Genomic DNA, 20,267 nt, shown 5'->3' on the forward strand with positions numbered 1-20,267 from the left:
ACCCAGATGCCTTTGGAGGCCCAGCAAAAAAAGAGGACACGTCCCACTGTCCAACTAAAGCACATTGCTGGTAGCATTCCCAGCCAATACTAATTCAATTGGCACCTACAAATACACTTTCTGTTGATGCAATTTTTTAACCTGAAAATTCTGTCTAGTCTTTTAAATATACCACCTAGAAATGAGTCAGCGCAACGGCCGGCGAATTAAAATCCCATGATATGGTTTGAAAAGTTGCTCAAACTGATTTGGGCACATTTTGGAAAGGGGCACTTCATGGCTATCCTAAGCAAAAAGCTAAGAGGCAAACGAGGAATTCAACTTTGTAGCAGCAGTCTATCCCAAAGAAAAATGAAACAATAAAATTTACTACTCTATCCTTTAATAAAATGACAGCAATTTTTTAAAGATAAACTTTTAACCTTAGAATGTTTTAGACTTACAGAATTATTGCGAAGATAGTACATAGAGTTCCCACATATCCCATATCTGGTTTCTCCCGTTATTAACAGGTTACATTAGCCTGGTACATCTGTCATAATTAATGAATCAAGGTTAATATATCATCATGAAAGTCCATACTTTATTCCATAATGTCCTGTTTTTCCCTAATGTCCTTTTCCTGTTCCAGGATGCAATTTTGGTTTTCTTTCAATTTAAAATTCAACCATAGGAAGGCTAGTTAAGCAAATATAATAAACACAAGCATAAAAGACTAAAATGATGCTTCTCAAGGCATGCTAAGCCCAAGAAAAATGCAAATATTGGATGAAATCACCATCAAGACTCAGCTCTTCGACAGACCAATCCTGATCTATAGCTACAGTAACCACCATCTTAAGAGAACCTACATTCATCGAACACATAATGAGCTTCCATGTATGAAAAGTGAGTTGTTATATGAAAAACACCAACCTGAAAGTGAGTTCTAGGTACTAAGACTGGTTCAGTCGCGCTAAGCTGGGTGTCATATAACTCAGGGCAACAAATAGCTTCTTGGGGACTGAAACTTACAAAACACTTCTCTGAGTGAGTAAGCCATTGTCCCATTCCTAAGGTTAGTTTAATCTAATTAAGGCATCAAGAAGTAAACACATAAAAAGTTAACCTTGAAGTTTTCAAAGAGCAAAGGCAGGATGACAACAAAAGGTGCCGAAAATGAACACATGACGAATGGAAAGTGAATTCAATAAACAGGCAAAAATTTCCCCAAGAACTGAATTGAGGGAGAAACCACATCAGAGTGATTCGAAAAGGGAAGTTAATCTTTCTGGGCTAGAGTTTATCTCGAAATACAAGGTGTTAGACTAAATTGACTCTTAAGATCCCCTTCTGTATCTAAAATTCCACAATCCTTTCTTATTTCAGTCTCTACAGCGAGGTTAATGCCAGGGATATCCCTATACCGTCTCTGGCCACAGAGGGACTCAGACAACATGACCACAACAGGGTCCTCCCACCAGCTGCCATGGAGTGATTTCCACCACAAAGGGAGAGCGCTTTTCCTGCCTGACAATGAAAACTAACCCTCCATTCAGGTCGTTCATATTAGCAAACTACCAAGCAACTACTAAATAAATTATGTTAAAATAAGACACTGGGCCAATAATCTGAACTTGAAAGAAACGTACTACATTACTGCTATGTTATATAATCCACATGCTCCACTAATTTGTTAATTCAACCTGGCCCAACTGAGCACTTTTCGCAAAAATCAAACTTTTACTCTTTATGGATAAGGCTCCTCAGAGCTCTCAGATTTTCCATGGCATTTCTCATTTTGCACATTCCTTAAAGCAAGGTTGGACAACCTTGCCACTACTGAGGCTGGCTGGATACCTGTTTGTAGTACAGGGCTGTCCTGTGCACTGCAGAAGGCTGAGCAGCATCCCTGGCCTGTCCTCATTCAAGGACAGTCAAAAATGTCTCCAGGGCTTCCCTGGTGGCGCAGTGGTTGAGAGTCCGCCTGCTGATGCAGGGGACGCGGGTTCGTGCCCCGGTCCGGGAAGATCCCACATGCCGCGGAGCGGCTGGGCCCGTGAGCCATGGCCGCTGAGCCTGCGCGTCCGGAGCCTGTGCTCCGCAACGGGAGAGGCCACAACAGCGAGAGGCCCGCGTACCGCAAAAAAAAAAAAAAAAAAAGTCTCCAAAACACTGCCCAATGTCCCCTGGGTGGGAGGAGGCCAAATCAACCCTGGTTGAGAAGCAGTGCCTTGAAGCAATTCATGATACATATAAATAAATAAATGTAATATTATTTCAATAGCAATGTAAGATTTCAATGTGGATTAAATGGCTTCTAAAAAATCTTTTATTAGACCATATAAACCAGTATTTGTCTCAGAAAATATTATCACTGTGGATGACCAAAGAAGCAAAATTATGTTTTTTCCCCTCAACTGTTACGAGTTAGTAGTTTTAAAACCAAAAAAAAAAAACAAAAGGAAGGATTTGATAATTCCCTAGAAACAAGGGTTAGAGATCATTCTTCACCCTCTCCATCCCAGGATTCTAAAGTAAACATCAGATTCTACAACCAGCAGCCAGACCAGCCAAGCACAAGGCAGAAGTTGGTCTCGGAAGGAGGCCAAAAAGGACAACTCATGACCACTGGGCGCCACCCAACCCACCCACATTCCGCCTCCGAGGACCACGGCGACACGCTGCCCAAGGATCATTTTGCCACCAGCAATTAGAACACACCCCACTCCCTAGAAGAAAATTAAGGCCAGGGAGAGAAGAAAGATTAATGGGAGTAGGTGCTTTCCTTATAAATGCTTTCAGCAAAAGTGTCGAGGTTTTTTTTTTATGTCACTCTGCTTAATTTAGGGGTGGGCTGGAGAGGAATATTTTATAAGCAACAGTGGAACTGGATGAGTAAGTTCTTAAGGGAAACCTGAGAGGTTGCGGGTTGCTGTCACTGGATTTATAATAACTGGTTTTAAAAGTTGTTTCTTATAATAAAAAAGGTCATTTCTCATTTTTGTGATTATGAAAGCTGATTTCTTCTCTTTCTGTAGGTGTCAGTGTGACCATGTAGAAGTCACCTCCACAACCTATTTAGGTCAGAAGAAAAGGGCTAACTCTATCCACCCTGTAAACTGCATCCAAATGCCTCCTCCCTTCATGGAAGGATGCCAACGGGTGTCTTAACAGAAAGAAGCTGGGAAGCACAGATGGTTGCCAAGGTGACTTTAAAGAGACCCAGGCAGTCAACATCTGCCGCTGGGGGATGCTGATCACCCAACATCACCACCACCTGGACACACGTCCCTAAAGCAGGCTCCTTGGAAAGGCTCACAAGGTCAGCTCTGGATCCCAGAGCCTGAGAGCCAGCAGGGAGTCCTCCGCCACGCAGGGCGCTCTGCAGCTGATCCTTCTGCTGAAGATCTTTGGTCCCACCTCTTCTGGCTCCCACCAAGTCCCCACCCCCATGGAAAGAGCACACATCAAGGGAGAACCGGCTGTGCCCAGCTCCCCCACGTGGGCAGACGGCGGGCAGAGACTCAGTCACACAGGACGACCACAGAGTTCAGCCCGTGGGGCACTAACCAAGCTAAATGCTAATCATGGCACAGAATCATTCACATTAAAGATCATTAACCAGGCGCCCGGGCCCCTTGGCAGGGATGAGAGTTCACACAAGTTGCAAAAATTCATTTAGATAAAGTTACAGCCTCTTGTTGCCAAACACCCGGTTTGGGTCATTTCAGAAGGGCACCGCAATAGCACGGGATGGGCAGAGACAAACGGGGGCGTCTCAGGAGGGAGGGGGGCATTTCTTGCTTTTCTTCAGCCACTGTTCTCCATCCAGAGCCGCAGCTCATTCTCTAGGGTTTACTTTCTGTTTTCTTACCCCTCATGAGGTGCAACTGTCCCCTCACATTCAAGGGAGGGTACAGGTGAGGAAGTATAAACAGGTGAAGTCTGCGGGGTCTGTGTCTGTGATTTCCCATTTCTCCAGGGAAACATCTCCTTTTAAGGTGATGGCTTTTACTCTAGAGTTGCAAGTCCCACATCAAAAGGATGGCAGGTCCCTCTCCATTCGAGTGGCTGTGCTGCCTCTCCCACATCCAGGGACCCAATGCCACTCAACTCTCAGGTACAACAAGAAGTTACCATCAAACAAACAGGGTCAGAAGTTCAAGTGCAGATTTCTGACAAGTGTTCTTTCTGACATGCCTCAAGCTTCTGTACGTGCTCCTTCCTCCTTTCATGACTCATAACAATCAGCACCAGCTGCTCGCTCATCCTTTGTCTGAGGCAGCCCGAGTTTCTCGTCGTTTATGGATGGACTCACCCTAAAAGAGCAACCACTGCTCTGGTTTTCCATTCCGGTATTACATAATGCAATTACATATTCGCCGCAGAGCCTTATTTGTGACTGAAGTGTAAAAATGTATAACCACACTAATTCCTGTTAGTGAGACTAACCTCAAATGGAAAGACAATAGGTTCCTGGAGATTCATTTCTTTTAATGACGTTAAACCCGAGTACTCTTTAACTCAGAGTCTAGAAAATGTAAGGGCTGCTTTTCTTTTCTCTTAAAGGGAATACAAGTTTCTATGCCTAGAGGTTGAGGAACGTGGGGAAAAGACAATGAACAAGGATCTAATCGTCAAGCACCTCATCTACAATTTTTTAAAGTTCATAACTGAGTATCCATATAAGAGCAAAAGCATGTAATCTCTGAACACTAGTGAAAACTAAAGTTAGGAATCATGTGACATCCTCAAGCACTTCCTGTGAAGGTTATAAAACAAACAAGGAAGGTGACTGTATCCCAGGAGGTAAATCTACACCAATAAAGAGGCGGACACCTGTCCTACCTCGACCTCGCTGACTGCATTCGCTATGCTTTAAATTGAACTTGATACACAATGAAGTCTAAAAAAGTGTTTTTAAATAAAAGATCTGTCCTCATTTCACCTGGGGTTTTGTACCAAATTTCCAAACTCTGCATGACAGATCCCTCCACTGTGTCTATTTTTGACATTTCAGGAACACAGTGATGACAAACGCAGTAAGTTATTCATAAAGGGGTGACGGGGGAGGGAGGCACCAGCGCAGTAGCTGTATAATAATTTTTCAGCGCACTGCAAAGAAAATAGGTTTCAAACAAGATGACACAGGTTAAACATAAATAATTTTTCACTGTCTATATTTTGATTTCTGAATCATGCAGAAAAATGTTTAATGGACATGAGAGACAGAGAGAGAAAGAGAAAAAGAGTGGAAGAAAAAGAAACAGAGAAAGAGAGAGTGGGAAAGAGAAAGAGTGAAAGAAACAGAAAGAGAGAGAAAAAGAAGGAAGGGAGGGAGGGAGGAAGGGAGGGAGGGAGGGAGGGAGGGGGAGAGAAAGAAAGAGAGAGAGAGAGAGAGAGAGAGAGAGAGAGAGAGAGAGAGAGAGACAAGGAAAGAAGGATCAAACAATTCCCCAAATCCTGGTACACTTAGATTAAAGCTAATGGATCTATTATAAGAGAACATTTTCTTGATGTTAACCAAGGAAAACAGAATCCTTTGTGGCACTTACCAGATGCCAGGCAGGATGACCTCACTTTAAAGGGGAGAGGGATAGAGCGAGGCTGGTCTAGATGCAGATGGCTGTTGGTTTCCCCTGACAACAGCAGCAGCAAGGAGAAATCCTGGACTCAGCCAGGTCCCCCTGTCGACAGGTGATCAACAGCCTGGAACAGGAGGTGCCGCGTCTGAGGGAGGGGCGAGGGGACGGCTCTGCGGCAACTACCGCCCAGGTAGGGCCCTGCTGAGAGCCGCCCACCCCAGACGCCCCAGAGCTGTACCGGTCGGTGCCAGTGCCGTGCTGCAGCCGGTCTGGTCTGGGAGCTGCCGCCACCGCCGCCTCGCTCAAATGGGCAGCAGATTCAGATGCGGGGGAGATAGAAGCGGCTCATCCGAGGCAGCAGAACTAGAGACTAGAGGGGGAACTTTGTGGGTTCAAGCAATGCCAGAAGCAATTCAAGCCGCACCCTACAACGCTGCCCCCGCAGCAAAACAGGAACTTTAAGAGCCAACTCACAGGTGACCCTGGAACCTCTGGAACCCCAAGGCACACAGAATGTCCCTTCCTGAAAATTAATGGCATTTCCTCCCCGCCCCAAATGTTCATGCCAATGTTGAAAGGAAGGGCATTCCAGGAGAGAAGAAACCCCTCTGGTTACTACTGTTTAAATAATGGCTCCACTGTCATTATATATACGGAATGAGCATATATTTTCATCAGACAAAACTAACTTTGGATTCCACCTCTACCACCTTACTAGCTGGGGGACACTGGGCAAGTTCCTGGCCTAACGCACCTCTGGCTTCCTCATCTATAGAAATGGAGCCTTGAAACGTCCTTCCTGGATCTGTGAGGTATCTGATCAGCCCTCAGCAGCAGAGGTTCTAAAAGGCTGTCCTAAATCAACCAGACACCCCGTCACCTTCCCTGCGTTGAAAAACCGATCCAATGCACGGCCAACAGCAAATGATGTTTCTCCTACTATTTTAAACCGATGTCTCCAATAAGTTAGGGGGGCCAATCTTAAAATCACTTTTGCATGCAACAGTCAAAGATAGGTCATATAGGCCCCCAGCCCCAATCCTGCCGGGGACACCAAGTTGCAGCCCACATTAGAGCAGGTTTCTGTCCCCAGTTCCCTCTAACTTCCCACTTCAAGGCCAAGAGCACGCCCACGTTTGAGAGCAAAGAGTATTTAGGAAAAGAATAGGCTCTTAATTGAGCCCAAAGGTCTTTTTTTTCTTTAACGTTCCCTTTAAAAAGGCAATTATTTCTCAAAATGGAACCCCCAGGTTCCTTATAAGACCACTCTTTAATCTGAGCGACAGACAATGGCAGAAGCACCTGTTCAAGGCTATGCTTTCAGAGACCTTGGGGGAGGGGGAGTGCAGAGCCCCGCTGGGCCAAAAAGCCGCCATCACCCTCTGGTGGTGGCTCATACACACTGCAGTTGTGAGACGCACACGTCCCCAGTCCATTCTCCAAGAGGCAGCCCATCTGAATCCCAGCTGCTTTGGCGGCTCTAGGACCACCTTTGTTCTTGCCAACCCGAATCATCTTCCCAACCTTCCTCATTCACTACTACCTCATTCCCGCATCCAACACCCAGTGATTCAGGTGGAAAAATGAGAAGCAAAACACCAGTGTGTCCCCAGAACATAACAGCCAAGAGCCAATTCTCATGACAAATTAGGAGGAAGGCACCTCTACTACCAAAGCGAACAGACCAGTTGAAAATCCAGGACAGGTCAAAGAAGAGACGGCCCTGACCGGTGAGCGAGACGTGGGTGGGTTCCGGGAAGAGGATCTCTGCAGCTGGAGGACAGAACATGCTGGAAATCAGGTCACACACAAAGAGCTACCAAGCAGGTGACACTGCCATGAAATGCTCTTAACCACTTCACGCCTCCAAAACCTTCATCCATCTTGGGCAAATACATCTAAGTCCAGGGGGCCCCGAGAGCAGCGAACAACCTTGGGAAGAATTTGCCAGAGGAAGTGAAGGTCACGGAGACAGAAGAAACGGGAAAGTTCACAGGTAAGCGGCGTCACTGGGATACGCTCTACAACGCTGCTAGCGATTTCTAAGCAAGTACTGAGGGGGAAGACAACACACGTGGGTTTTACAGGCAGCTGTGAAAAGGCCTGAGTGACCAGCTGTACCACAGCTGGCAAATCTTTCTCCACGTATCTGCTTAGCATATAAGAGAAGAAGATGCCTCTTTCAGTAACAAAAGAACATACGAAATTTCAGGACTTTGTCCTACATAAAACGTCCCGCCCTTCTCACCCATATTACCCCAAGATGATATTTGCAACAACCATAAAATTAAGTGTCTGACTGCTATTTAGTTCGGTTTTACACTAGCCTCATTCAAGAGATACATTTTATTTTTTAAAGCGGTAAAGTTTAGTACATTCTGTCTTTCCATCAGATGCACACTTTCGTATGTGAAGTGGCTCATACATGAAATAGCTTGTATCAAAAAATACAGGCCACACGGGAGCACCCCACCCCCTCTACCCCACACACTGGCCTTGCTCTCTTCTTAGGTCCTTTACTTTAAAAAGCTCTGCAAACGACTCAAGCACACCGCCAAGGCCACACAGGCTGGTATGTCGTAGTGGAACATGACAATATCCGACTTGGATGCCAATTCCTCGAAACAATCAGAAATCAGGCAAGCAGGCAGAAAGACAACTCTATAGCCTGAAGGATCTCCCTTGGCCCGACCCCCAATCTAGAAATCTACGGCCCACGTTCAAGGGCCAGGCTGAGCTCAAATTAGTAACTGATGGTTAGTGTCTGGAGGTCCAAGCTGCTGTGTTCTCCTGCTGCCAGCACAGCACCTTTCAGCACGAAAAGACGGTGGCAGAACTCCAGTGAAAGACAGAAACAAGCACCTGTGGGCTGTACCCCCACAAACCAACTGAGCAGAAAGCACTGAGGTTTGCAGGGCCAGGCAGGGGACAAAGGACCCAGGTGGACACTTCAAAGCCCATCAAGGCAGCCTAGAAAAAAAAAAAAAAAAGACAGCACAGAGGGTGGTCAACTGTCAGAGGACTAACCGGAATCATTAAACTGAACTGGGGGAGTCAGGAGACCTGAGAATCAGCCCTAGTGATGCTACCGACGACCTTCTCTGCTCTATTTAAGGCAACTCAACATCTTAACCTTTCCCAAGTCAGCAAGCCTCTGACCGGAAAGTCATCAAGGAACGTGCCTGCCACTTTCTCCTCTTGGTACTGAATTAATGGTGCACCTGACGCGCAGTCAGCAGTGTTGAGAATCGGGAGTCATCTGTGATCCTGGACCATTCATTTAATCTTAGTCTCAAAATGCTTGTATGTAAGGAACACCTTCTCATCCTGCAGTTACATGATCCGGGCTTATGTACATAGGAGCCCAGGTTTGAAAAGCCAAGTCAGCAGTTCACTCGGCAAGAATTTTTCAAGCTCCTACCGTGTGCCGAGTACCGTGCTGGCTCTGGGGTTTCCAGGGTGGAAGGGCTTCTTGCAGACGGCCTCTCACTGCCCATCCAGGTCTTATTTTTCTGAAATAAATGTCACCTGTGCACAGCTTTTCCACTGCTTACGCACGAAGCTCAAGCTTACTGTAATTGTTTTGTAATGAGCTCACGGCACCAGTAAAATTTTAAGCTGCTACGGAGCACGGCCAATGTCTTCTTCAGTAATTTACCAATTACTTTGGAGCCAGCCTTCTTGGAGACAGCCTTGGCCCAGGCAACTAAACTGCAAAACCTCAATAAACACAGAACTAGCTTCTGAATTCTGAAATCCCAGGCACCATGGCCAGGCCCGTGGGCTCAGAGCTTCACTTACTGTAACACCGTTCTGAACAAGCTTCATTATTTACGATGAAGCTTCTAACGTGCAGTAAAGTTTGATAAACAGCACTGTTGTCTCTCCTGTACAATCCCAAACGCAACAGAAAAGAAAAAAAACTATTCACTGATACAAATGGCAATTAAAAATCTCAACCATTATAATTATCAATAATCCATTCAGGAATCCATCTGCCAATTTAAGCTCACTGCTTTAATTCTCTTGAAGGTAGAAGAAGATGGATTTAACAATGATGGTAAAAGGTTGACTATGAGTTTAAACCACAGGTTCTCACTGAGGTAAAGAGGCAATTTTCTAAAACTGAAATAAACTTTCCCAATTTTTATGACAGCTATATTGATTCTTTACAGAAAAATTACACACACACACGCGAAGGAATAAAATAAACACACAGGAATCCCATTCTCTGAACACTATTAACAGATCTTTTATATTTTAGATCTTCTATATATATTTCTACGTATGTGTAGAGCATATCTGTAAGATCTCTCACAAAAGAGATGGAATCAAATGATACAAACCAATCCAACTTACTTTTCCACTCAATGTTATAAAATGTTTCCATATCAGTAAATATTTCCAGGCAACATCACTTTTAATGGCTTCATACTATTCCATTTTAGACATTTACCATAATTAATTTAGGTTGCTTTAACTCTTTCATTATGACAAACAATGCTTCATCCTTATAGCTAAACCTTTGGATATATAAGAGGATATATATAAACATACATCCTTCAACTCTATAAGGATATAATAAATTCTCCAGTATTCTCTCAGGATGAGTTCCTTTCAAGTATGTGAGTTAGATCATCAGGCCCACACATTTTTCTTTCTCTGTATTTGATAACATTAATATATTTATAGAAGAAAATTTAGGAAATGAAAAAAGCAAAAATAACAGATAATCTTAACCACCTTGATATGGTGTTGGGATTTTGTTATGCACCCTTTCCAGTCTTTTCTATGTCTATACGTATATCCTTTTTTAAAAACAATTTAAAAAAATTTTTTGCCTAAAGGAACACTCAGTTTGGTTTTACTGAAGTTTTGATTTTTTTAGAGAGAATTCCATATAAAATATTCAATTCGTCTACTTTAAATTTAGTAACATGAATCATAAAATTTGTATTCAATAGGAAATACAAAAGATATTGAGTTCTCCTGTATGGCCCCCTATGGAGATGGGGAAGAAGGAAGCAAGGACGGGGAAAAGGTGGAAAAAATGGAAGAAAAGGCAAAAAGAGGAGGGAGGATGTAAAACTGCCCCCACCACTGCCCTTGGGTAGCGGGCTTCACTCTGAATCATCACTGCCTTGAAAGTCACACAGTGACCTTCACGTAAAGAAAAAAGCCAAAACCCCTGGCCAAGGAGGAAATCACCCCAGGCTGATGAGAATGCGGTCAAGATCCCCCCCTCAACACCTTAATCCTGTTTTGTATACAGTTCATCACTGAACTCCACTAAAAAATAATGCACAACCTAGAAGTTGAGAATTATGTTTTATTCGGTGGACTTTGCTGAGGACAAAAGCCCGAGGGGCAGCCTCTCACATAACTCTTGAGGGACTGCTCCGAAGAGGTAAGGGGGGAGCTGGGATATGTATAAGAGTTTTTGCAACAAAAACCACAGAGGACATCAAAAGATTACTGTTAATTAAAGAAAAAAGTTAGTGAATTTAACTTGAGATGTTTACGTATGGGAAGATACAAGAGTCTGGACTCACTGGAATCATTCCTTGACATGTACCTTAACTATCTAGGGCCAGTATCCTGCTTTTCTCCATCCTGAATCCCCTCAGGGTGCACAGTCAGGGCGGCTGCAGTGGCCCAGGGCTCGATGGTCACAACATCCTTTGTTTACTGATATGGCGGGCAACACTCCTTCAGCTCATAACCATCGGATGGACCTGTCCTGAACTTGGACAGCCCACCGAAGAGACCAAAGCTCAAACCAGTCTCACTGAACAGGTTCAATACAGCCGGGACTGATCAAGACAGACCAACTCATACGCATTTTAACTCAAGGTTCATTGTTTTGAAGTAGCTTCCTTCCCCTCAGTTGTATTATTTCAACTGCTCTGGTGTAAAGGTCATCACCTGTGGTTTCGGTTTTGGTCAGAATGAAGAAAGAAGAGAGATACCCCAGAGCATTCCAGGGCTTTGGGGTTCAGATGGGGAACTAGCCAGAGGTGCTGAACTTTTAAAGACAAAAGATCCTGTTGCCTTTCAAACAGCAGGCTTAGCGGAGAGAGAGAGAAAAGGAGCAGAAATCCAACGCGGGCTTTATATACAGTCTAAAAATAGGCACCCGAGGCAGAATGGTTTCTTTCCGCGACAATTTTAAAGATTCCCAGGAGGTATCGGGTGTTGAGTAAACATCAGACGAGGATAAAGGCTCTCTGAGTCACTGGGGGTGTACAAAGCCCTGGTCCAGTTTCCTCTGTCTGGCACCCTGGACAGCTGAAAGAAAAGTCTTTTATCCCAGCCCTGCTGCGTAACAAAGGAGCCTGGGAGGGAAGGTCAGAGTTCGGTCTCTGATATTGGAGAGCAGTTCAGAGAAAGAACTAACACCCTGCTTCTATCTTGCCACACAGACCGACTGGAAGAATATTAGGCTGTGCAACCATTTTCATTAGAAAGACAATGAATGAATTAACCCGCTTGCAAGACTAACACATCCTGATTACTTGTGAAGAGAGATCGTCTTCTCCTCAGTACAGGTCTAAGTGTGCCTTTACTCAATTTCCACCATTCAAGAGTAGGTGTGAGAGGATGGTAGGCTTGTGCACACACCTGCCCAGGAGTGTGACGCCGTTTGGAAGGTCAAGAGCAGAGACTGTGGGACTTGAGCGACACAGACCTGGAGAGGGCCCTGGGGCTGGACGCTATGCCTGCTGTGGTCACTGGAATACAGACCGGGCACGGTCAGGAGGCCCAAGCCCTCATCCTGCCTCTACCTGCAATTCCAGGCCAACTGAATGAATGTCTCCAGTGAGTCCTGACACCAATATATTTTTGGAGCTCCTCTAAGGTACAGCCAGGCTGAAGAACCCCTGGTTCTAAGGTCTCTTTCAGCTCTAAACTTCTATACGTGTATTTTGACTCACATCTCTTTTTCCCCAGTAGGTTAGTGAAGCCCTGTCTGAAGAGAGGAGAAAATGATACTCATCGGATGTAGGTCCTGGCCTTGACTGGACCACACAGCCTCTGTGAGCATCCACCTACGCAAAGTATCAAGTACAACGTTTGTACGTCATGAAGCTCATTCAACTTAAATCCTAATCGTGTAGTTTCCTGAATGTCCGCTTTACTCCTCTTCTGGTTACAGCGACAGCTACAAGAATGTCGCTCGCCATCTGGTCCTCCAGGAATGAAGTCAGTAGCCTCTGCCATCCCTGACCTTCACACTCCCTGAAAGGAGCTCAGGACGGGACACTCTGTGCTCCGGGAAATCTGGCCAAACAGGCCTTTAGATAGATATTTTCAGGAGAAGATTTTATGAACCCAATTTCTTGCACCTTCTCCTACCCAGAAAAGCACTAAAATCATTAATGGAGACACCTGCTCCCCGTGACAACCTTCTACCCAGATGTGGGCTTGGCTGCACGTGCCCCCTTCACCAAAATCACATACATGCTGACCCCCCTCCCCCACTCGCCTCTTCAGAACAGTTGCTCAGACCTATCTGAGAGGCTATCTCCAGGGCTATGGTCCTCAGTAAGGCCCCCCAAAAAACTGAAACTCACAGCTCTCATGTTGTGCGTTTTTTTTCAATTGACAACAAGAACCCCAAGAAAAGACTTTTTCCTAACCCTTCCTCCAGTCCTCACCCCGTGTGTCTGATTTTCCATCCAGAAGCTGCACTTCTCTCCCAGTTTCCTGTCCGCCACCCACCAATGTGGTTGAGTAACTTTTCCAGGAATGAGTGTAGAAACGTAATGCCCAGAAGAGGACAAACGTGAGAACGTCACAAAGTTCCTCCGGGTTGGGCTTCCCTGGTGGCACAGCGGTTGAGAGTCCGCCTGCCGATGCAGGGGACGCGGGTTCGTGCCCCGGTCCAGGAGGATCCCATATGCCGTGGAGCGGCTGGGCCCGTGAGCCATGGCCACTGGGCCTGCGCGTCCGGAGCCTGTGCTCCGCAACGGGGGAGGCCACGACAGTGAGAAGCCCGCGTACCGCAAAAATAAAAAAATAAAAAAGAATCTGCCTGCCGACACGGGAGACACGGGTTCGAGCCCTGGTCCGGGAGGATCCCACATGCCACAGAGCGACTGAGCCCGTGCGCCACAACTACTGAGCCTGCACTCTGGAGCCCAGCAGCCACAACTACCGAGCCTGTGTGCCACAACTACTGAAGCCCACACGCCTAAAGCCTGTGCTCCGCAACAGGAGAGGCCACAACAGTGAGAGGCCTGCGTACCGCAAAAAAAAAAAAAAAAAAAGTTCCTCCAGGTTCCCCAGGCCACCTGGAGCCACCTCACGTGAAACTGACAACGGCTGACCAGCGAAGGCCGCCAGCCACACACACAGGGAAGAGAGTTTTTTCTAGAACCCTCACAGCACTGGGCACTACGCCCAGTCCCTCCTGCCTCAGATTCTACTTTCTTGCATGAAGACAGGCCTGAGAGTGCTAACAAGAGCTTTCTGCCTGGAAGCAGAGAACAAGGGGTCTGAGTCCTTTGCCACGTGAGGACCATCGGGGACCTTCATCCTTTGCTCGGGGCGTAGACCAGTGGTTCCCAGCTCATTCCAATCCCCTGGGGGCTGTACACACCGATGCCCAGGCCTCCCCTCAGACCAGCTGCATCAGGCTGTCTGGGAGCCAGGCCAGGGTGCCCCAGGTGCTATACAGGCAGTGAGGATGAGGACAGAGTCTGTGCAAACTGGGGTGGAACCCAGCTCTGCCACTTCCTTGCTTTAGGCAAGTTGCTTAACCTTTCTGATCCTCGATTTTTCTCATCTGGAAACCGCAAAGAATAGTTTCCACCTCCTAAGGTTGACGTGATGATGACAATTTAATTATAATGCATAAAACCACAATGTCTCAAAATACAGTACGTCTCGGACTCTGTTGCTTCATCCGTAAATGATAACAACAAGGGACAGAGAGACCTAGGAACACGAAGAGGAAATGAAGACAGGAGGGCGTGTGACTCACTGGGCTGGATTTTTTCTTTAATATAAAGGAGTGGTTTACTCCACAACAGGTCACTTTAAAGAACATTCCACTCAACAGCTCACAGGTCGGGGGTGACCCAATAAAAGGCAAGTCCTAAACTTTGCCGGGGCCACCCTCTCTCTGCTGCGAATGTGAGCCCAGAGCTTCCATCAAAGAGAGGAAACCTTGCTGAGAATAAAACCAGCAAAAAAAAAAAAAAAAAGAAAAAAAGAAAAAGAGGGAGGGTGGGAAAGCACAGCTGAGGCTGAGGCTGGAACACAGGAATCAGCTGTTTTTTAACAGACACTTCAGTTATTTCTAATCTTTTCTGATTGTATCAACAAGGGAATGTGCATTCTTGTATCCCGATCACTTCACACATGTGCCAGTGTATCTTTTGGATAAACGGGCAGAACTGGGAGTGCTGGCTCTACGGCACTTGTCACTTTGATCAGCATTTCCAAATTGCTAGAGGTTGTACCCACTTCAACACCCTCCAGTAACAGGTCAAAGGGGAGCCATTTCCTCACACTCATATCAACATACTGCAATTAAAAATTTTACTTTTTGACAACATGATAGCTGAAAAAGGTTTTTCATTAGAGCTTGAATTGCCATTTCTTTTATTGTAAGTGAAGTTAACCACCTCAATACGTTTGTCACTGGTATCCCCTCTTCTCTCTCTATTTGTACTCTCTGATGATCATTTTTCAATTAGGTTATAGGTCTTTATACTGGTTTGTAGGTTGTCATTTTATATTAAGCAAATTGGCTCTTTCTCTGTTCTTAGAAACTGGCAGTATTATCCCCAGTTAATCTTTCTTTAATCTTTCTGGCGTATTTTTGGCCATGCATACTCTAGACATAATTCAGTCTGGTCGTTCATAGCTTCTCTAATTTTTTGTTGTCACTGACATGAAACCACTTTGAGCCTCTTTTGAAAAAAAAAAATCTTAAGATTTGTGGATACTGTTAGCTTTAAAGCGTGTATTATGGGAAACGGATCATTCCTTTTGAAATCTGGTCCCAGCAACTCTTCCTAACTCCAAGGCCCAGAGCAGAAACTTCCAGGGAAGTGAGTCACATTTGGGCCACAGACTCGAGTAACCTCACCCCAGGGTCCTCTCACAACAGGCCTCCCCACCACTCCCGTGGCGCCAGCATGAACCTGTGCTCCTTGCTCAGCTGCACGCAGGTACTGCCCTCTAACACAGGTGCCTTGAGACCAAGGACCATCATTAATTAGCATCACTGATTAGCGACCACTACTCAGGGCTGATTTCCTGTTGCGCGAGATGGGTGAGCAGGGCTTAAAAAAAGGACACCTTCTTGGACCCAAAAAACCAGACTCTGAAAAACACTTCTGGAAGACACGTGCTAATCCTTGAGAGAGACTTTAAAGATTGACCCTGCTCCTCTAGAAAACTGTGAGCCACCGTCCCACATGCCCCACAAGGCCTCCGAGATGGTCCGGGCAGCATCCCCAGCGAAGCCTCAGCTCCACATTCAAAACCACCCAGGAGGCTGCTGGCTGGGAAATCAAGAGCGAGGAAGCCCTGTGAGAGGGAAAACCACACCCGACCCCAGAACCTTCTCCCACAAGAGGCAACTCTTGCAACATGGCAGGTCCTCAGAGATGGTGACACCAAGGCCAGGCACACCTACCCCCTCCGCTAAAAGTCCAACAGTCTACTACCAACATACTCAATCCTGAGGGCCGCAAAGCACAAGCCTCCTTCCCTTCGGTTGTGGTTTCTCCTTTTATAGCTCTCGTATAACTCATTGTTTCTTTCGGTAAATGAACCCGGAACTCCTCTGACATCCGAAGTTGAAATGACTAAAACAGACGGTGAAAAGGGAAGAGGGTAGAAGCAAACTTTTTTTTTTAAAGGAAGTTTTTAGGTTAAAAAAGGTTTTTGCAAACTCAGAGTGAGCCAAAGTAAAACGTAGGTCATTCACATTTGAAGAAGCAAGCTTAAATAATACCCACAAGGGCAAAAAATAGTCAGCAGTAGCTAACAGGCCCATGAGTGCAGTAAAGAGCTTTAAAGGGAATACTCAACTCAATCAGCCAAAAAGGATGCTCCAGAAAGAGCTCTCAACAAGGAGGGGCCAAAGCGGGGTGAGAAGCTGTGGCTCAGGGTGCAGGTGATGGCGTTCATCCTACCTAGAGAGCTTGCTGGAGGATGGCACCGCCGGGGACTCCCAGCTAAGGATTCACTAAGTCCTAACATAAGCACACCTGTCTGGGCAAGTGTTCACACCAAGGGTGAAGGATGCCTAACAGGCGACCTCCATCTGGAGCATCATGTAGCACCAGTAGCAACCAGGTTACCAGGAATAAGAGTCCTCCAGCCAGGACTCCCAGTGGCAAGGGGTCCAGGGGTGAAGGTGGGGAGGTAGGGGCATCTTTCACGGTGGCTTCCTCTGCAGTTGGCCAAAGACTTCGATGATGAAGGGAGTGTGGAATTTAAGCTCTGAGCGGGCAGGGACCCTAAGTTCTCCTCCTACCCAGTGCCTTTCCCAGTACGTGGAACGTTGGAGGCACTCAAAAAAACACCTGGAAAATCAAGGTACGAACTACAAGAGTCCGGCTACAACAACAGTAAGGGCCACTGCTGTCACTTCTGGCCAAATGAACTAGGAGGCCGTTGCCAAGCCAAGTCCTGGCTGCTCTGGACCTGAAGAGATGGTGACCTGCCCTTCAACTGACTGGCTCTGCAGCATTCTCAGACTCTACTTGGCTAAGACAGAGATACTTATGATGACCCGGAAACACTCCCACAGTGCACTGGGGAGTTAAAAACAAGTTAATAGGATCGTACAGTAGGACTCTCATGCCCTCCCTCCCCCATCACACACACCAAGATGGGGGGACGGGGAGGCTATGCTCAAAGGGTCAAAGGGTAAGCAAGCCTGGGGCAGAAGGCGGAGAAGGGCTTTTAATTTCCTCTCTCACGTGTCTACTGAGACTTCCACAACAAATACACACCGTTTTCTATACCACTTCAATATGTAAATACCCGCCCATCTGCCTTTCTCGTTATCAAACTGGAAAGCTATTGATCTTGTGCTGCCCATTGGCACTGTGGGATTTTTCTTTTTTGGAAAAAAAAAAAAAGATGGAACAGAATTGATCCATCTCTCTCCAATGGACTGCCACACTTTTCTTTAATCTGTACATTCTTATCATTTCAACCCAACTTTAGGCCCTGCTTACAGGACGTACCAGCCTCTCAGGCGCGGCGATGTTTACTTTCCCATCCTCACTGTTAGGAGGGACACTCTAAGTCCACTCCACAGAGAAAGCCTCCGATCCACCACAAATGCCCAGGAGGATAAAATGAAGCCAGAGGCGGGCAAAAGGCAGGGAAAGCTGAGTGAGGCTGGGACCCATGGTGACCAAAAAACGTCTCCTGTGGTAACGGTTAACACCCTCCAGACGGCTGAACCTCTCTCTGCAGCCCGTGGAGCTCGCATCACATCTATCTCTCACGCTTCTGGACCGAAAAGAAGGACCGTTCCACTTAAGCAGCATCTTCTCCTCAGCTGAGATGATTCTAGGATTTTTCGTTGTTGTTGTCGATTCACCTCTTTGCTTTGGAGGCTGGCTTTTCTCAGGAGGAGGTGTCACACAATAGACCTTGTATTTGTCTCATGTCTCAGCACTCACAAGCTGTCACATGAGAACATTATCTCATGAGAACCCTCCTGACAGCCCTAATAAATCCGAATGTCTTCAACTGAAAAGAAATTAAACTATTTTAACACCGTCGCAAACTGACACACACTTTTTTCTCCCTAGTACCTCCCCAATTTTCTGTCCCATTGAAAGCCCTCATGGTGTTTTGTCAGTATTTGCAGACATGGAGAAATGGCAAAGGGAGAAAAGAACATTATTGCAAAATGAGTAGAGAAATGACCCGTGCTGTTTTCCTCTGGGGGTGTCTGAGCCACTCCCTGCTGTTTAAATAAGCCCTTGACTGTAACCTACTCACTCACGCAGGCTGCCCATGAAGACTCATGACCCCTTCCCCTGCTCCCAACAGGATTTTATTCAAAAAACCCCAAGCATACCTGAGAGAAAATTAGTCAATCTTGCATTTAAAACAATTTAAATTGCTGCTACTATTGTTCTTTGAGGGTCACTGTCATCAATCTGAGAAGCACTGCTGTCTACATGCATCTTTAAAAATTTAGCTACACAGAAGAGATGACAAGAGAAAAATGGTAAAACCTCTCTAGTCTTCCCTGGGTCTGTTTTTCACGTCATGGATTGCTTTCATTAGCTTCTCTGTAATGCTAAAAACTCCCACAACCTCAGACAGAACCATATTAAAGGATATTTTTAAATTTCCAAAGCCAAATACAATTATTTTTGAGACCATCCATACCTGTTTCCCATATTAGCGTGGATATAGCTAACTCTTTATAATATTTTTCTATATTAAGAATGTCAGCCTGGAAGTTCCTTTCATAAAGAAAACGAAATGTGTTTTGAAGCTCTGATCCATTAAGACGTGAAACTAAAAATGCATTAAATTCATTTTGTCTTTGGGCCCATACTGGACCCTCATTGGAAGAATTTCATTTCTTCCCAGTATTAGTAAATTATTCCTTTGTAGTTCGTGGCATTTTATTTTGATGATTCTACAAGTTTAGGAAATTATTTGGCAGGGGAAGGGAAGGAAAAAGGGGGGAAATAAAGTTTAAGTGCTATGCACTGTCTACTTTAAAACCCAACTGTGTAAAAAGTATGGGATGCTTAAAGTAAAATTATTCATTCCTCTGTATAAGTGTCACTACTTGAGAATGATTTAAATACCTGCCAAAACAAACAAGATTTGAATTATTTTTAAAATTAAAAAAGAACGCCAAAGAATTATTAGATTTGAATACCATTTTAAAAGTCCAGAAAAAAATGCACCTGATGATCTGGCCACCAGAGGGAGCTATAATCCCCCATACACCCGAGTGGACCCTTAACACAAGAAAGAGCCCTTCAGAAGCCTTGATGGTTAGGGATGCTTCACAATTCCTCTCCTCCAGTGAACTTTACATGGACAGAGGGGTTAAGGGTGAGACACTCCTTAAAGTTAAAGGCAATTGTGGTAACTTCAAAGTAGGAAGGAGCTAAAAGTAATGTGGTATGTGCTGGTAGAGACTTTTTATATTATTAAAATGTAATAACCTGAGTATTGCAAAGAATGAGGGGCTTAACAATACATACAGAAAAATAAAATTAAAAATTATGAGATGAGAGGGTAAGGAAAATAGGGGCATGTACAAATCACTGGGAGGGTACAAAAGCAGGAAAAATAAATTCAGCCTAGTGGCAGGGAGGGCTCTGAGAACCAACTAGGCTGTGAGGAATGCGCATGCACCATAGTTTGCCAGGTGCGTTAAAAGGGGTGGGAGTGTGGGACCACAGCGGGGTGCGGAGATGATGGTCTAGCAAAGTCCCAACACCGTGCAGTGTGACCACTGAGCACAGTGATGTGCAAACGAAGCTGAGGCTGCACACCTGGGCGAGGTGGGCGCAGAGACAGGGAAAGCTGCCTGCAGGAGATCTCACTGGGAGGCACGGACTGAGCACGGCTGCTGGGGGAGGCGGAGGCCAACGGCTGCCCAGGAGGGCGGTGGAGTCGGGGCTAAGGAGCCAGGACCTTGATCCACCGCAACGAGTGGCCGCTGGAGGGTCGGCCAGGAGCAGA

The 20,267-nt window shown here is 45.8% G+C and overlaps 1 protein-coding gene across 7 annotated transcripts in view; it reads right to left on the minus strand.

Moving 5' to 3' along the window:
- Window positions 1–20,267, minus strand: part of NEDD4L (NEDD4 like E3 ubiquitin protein ligase) — a 342,431-nt gene that overhangs the window by 199,792 nt on the left and 122,372 nt on the right. The window contains exon 1 of one of the 7 annotated variants that reach the window (XM_029220934.1): window positions 5,538–6,087. The exons of the other annotated variants lie outside the window; for them this stretch is intronic. The gene's annotated coding sequence lies outside the window, so the exon portion shown is untranslated. Of the gene's footprint in view, window positions 1–5,537; window positions 6,088–20,267 lie in introns of those variants that run through there. 7 annotated transcript variants of the gene reach the window in all.

Source organism: Monodon monoceros, unplaced genomic scaffold (genome assembly GCF_005190385.1).
Source record: "Monodon monoceros isolate NGI ecotype Baffin Bay Population unplaced genomic scaffold, NGI_Narwhal_1 Super_Scaffold_1, whole genome shotgun sequence".
NCBI classification, from domain to species: Eukaryota; Metazoa; Chordata; class Mammalia; order Artiodactyla; family Monodontidae; genus Monodon; species Monodon monoceros.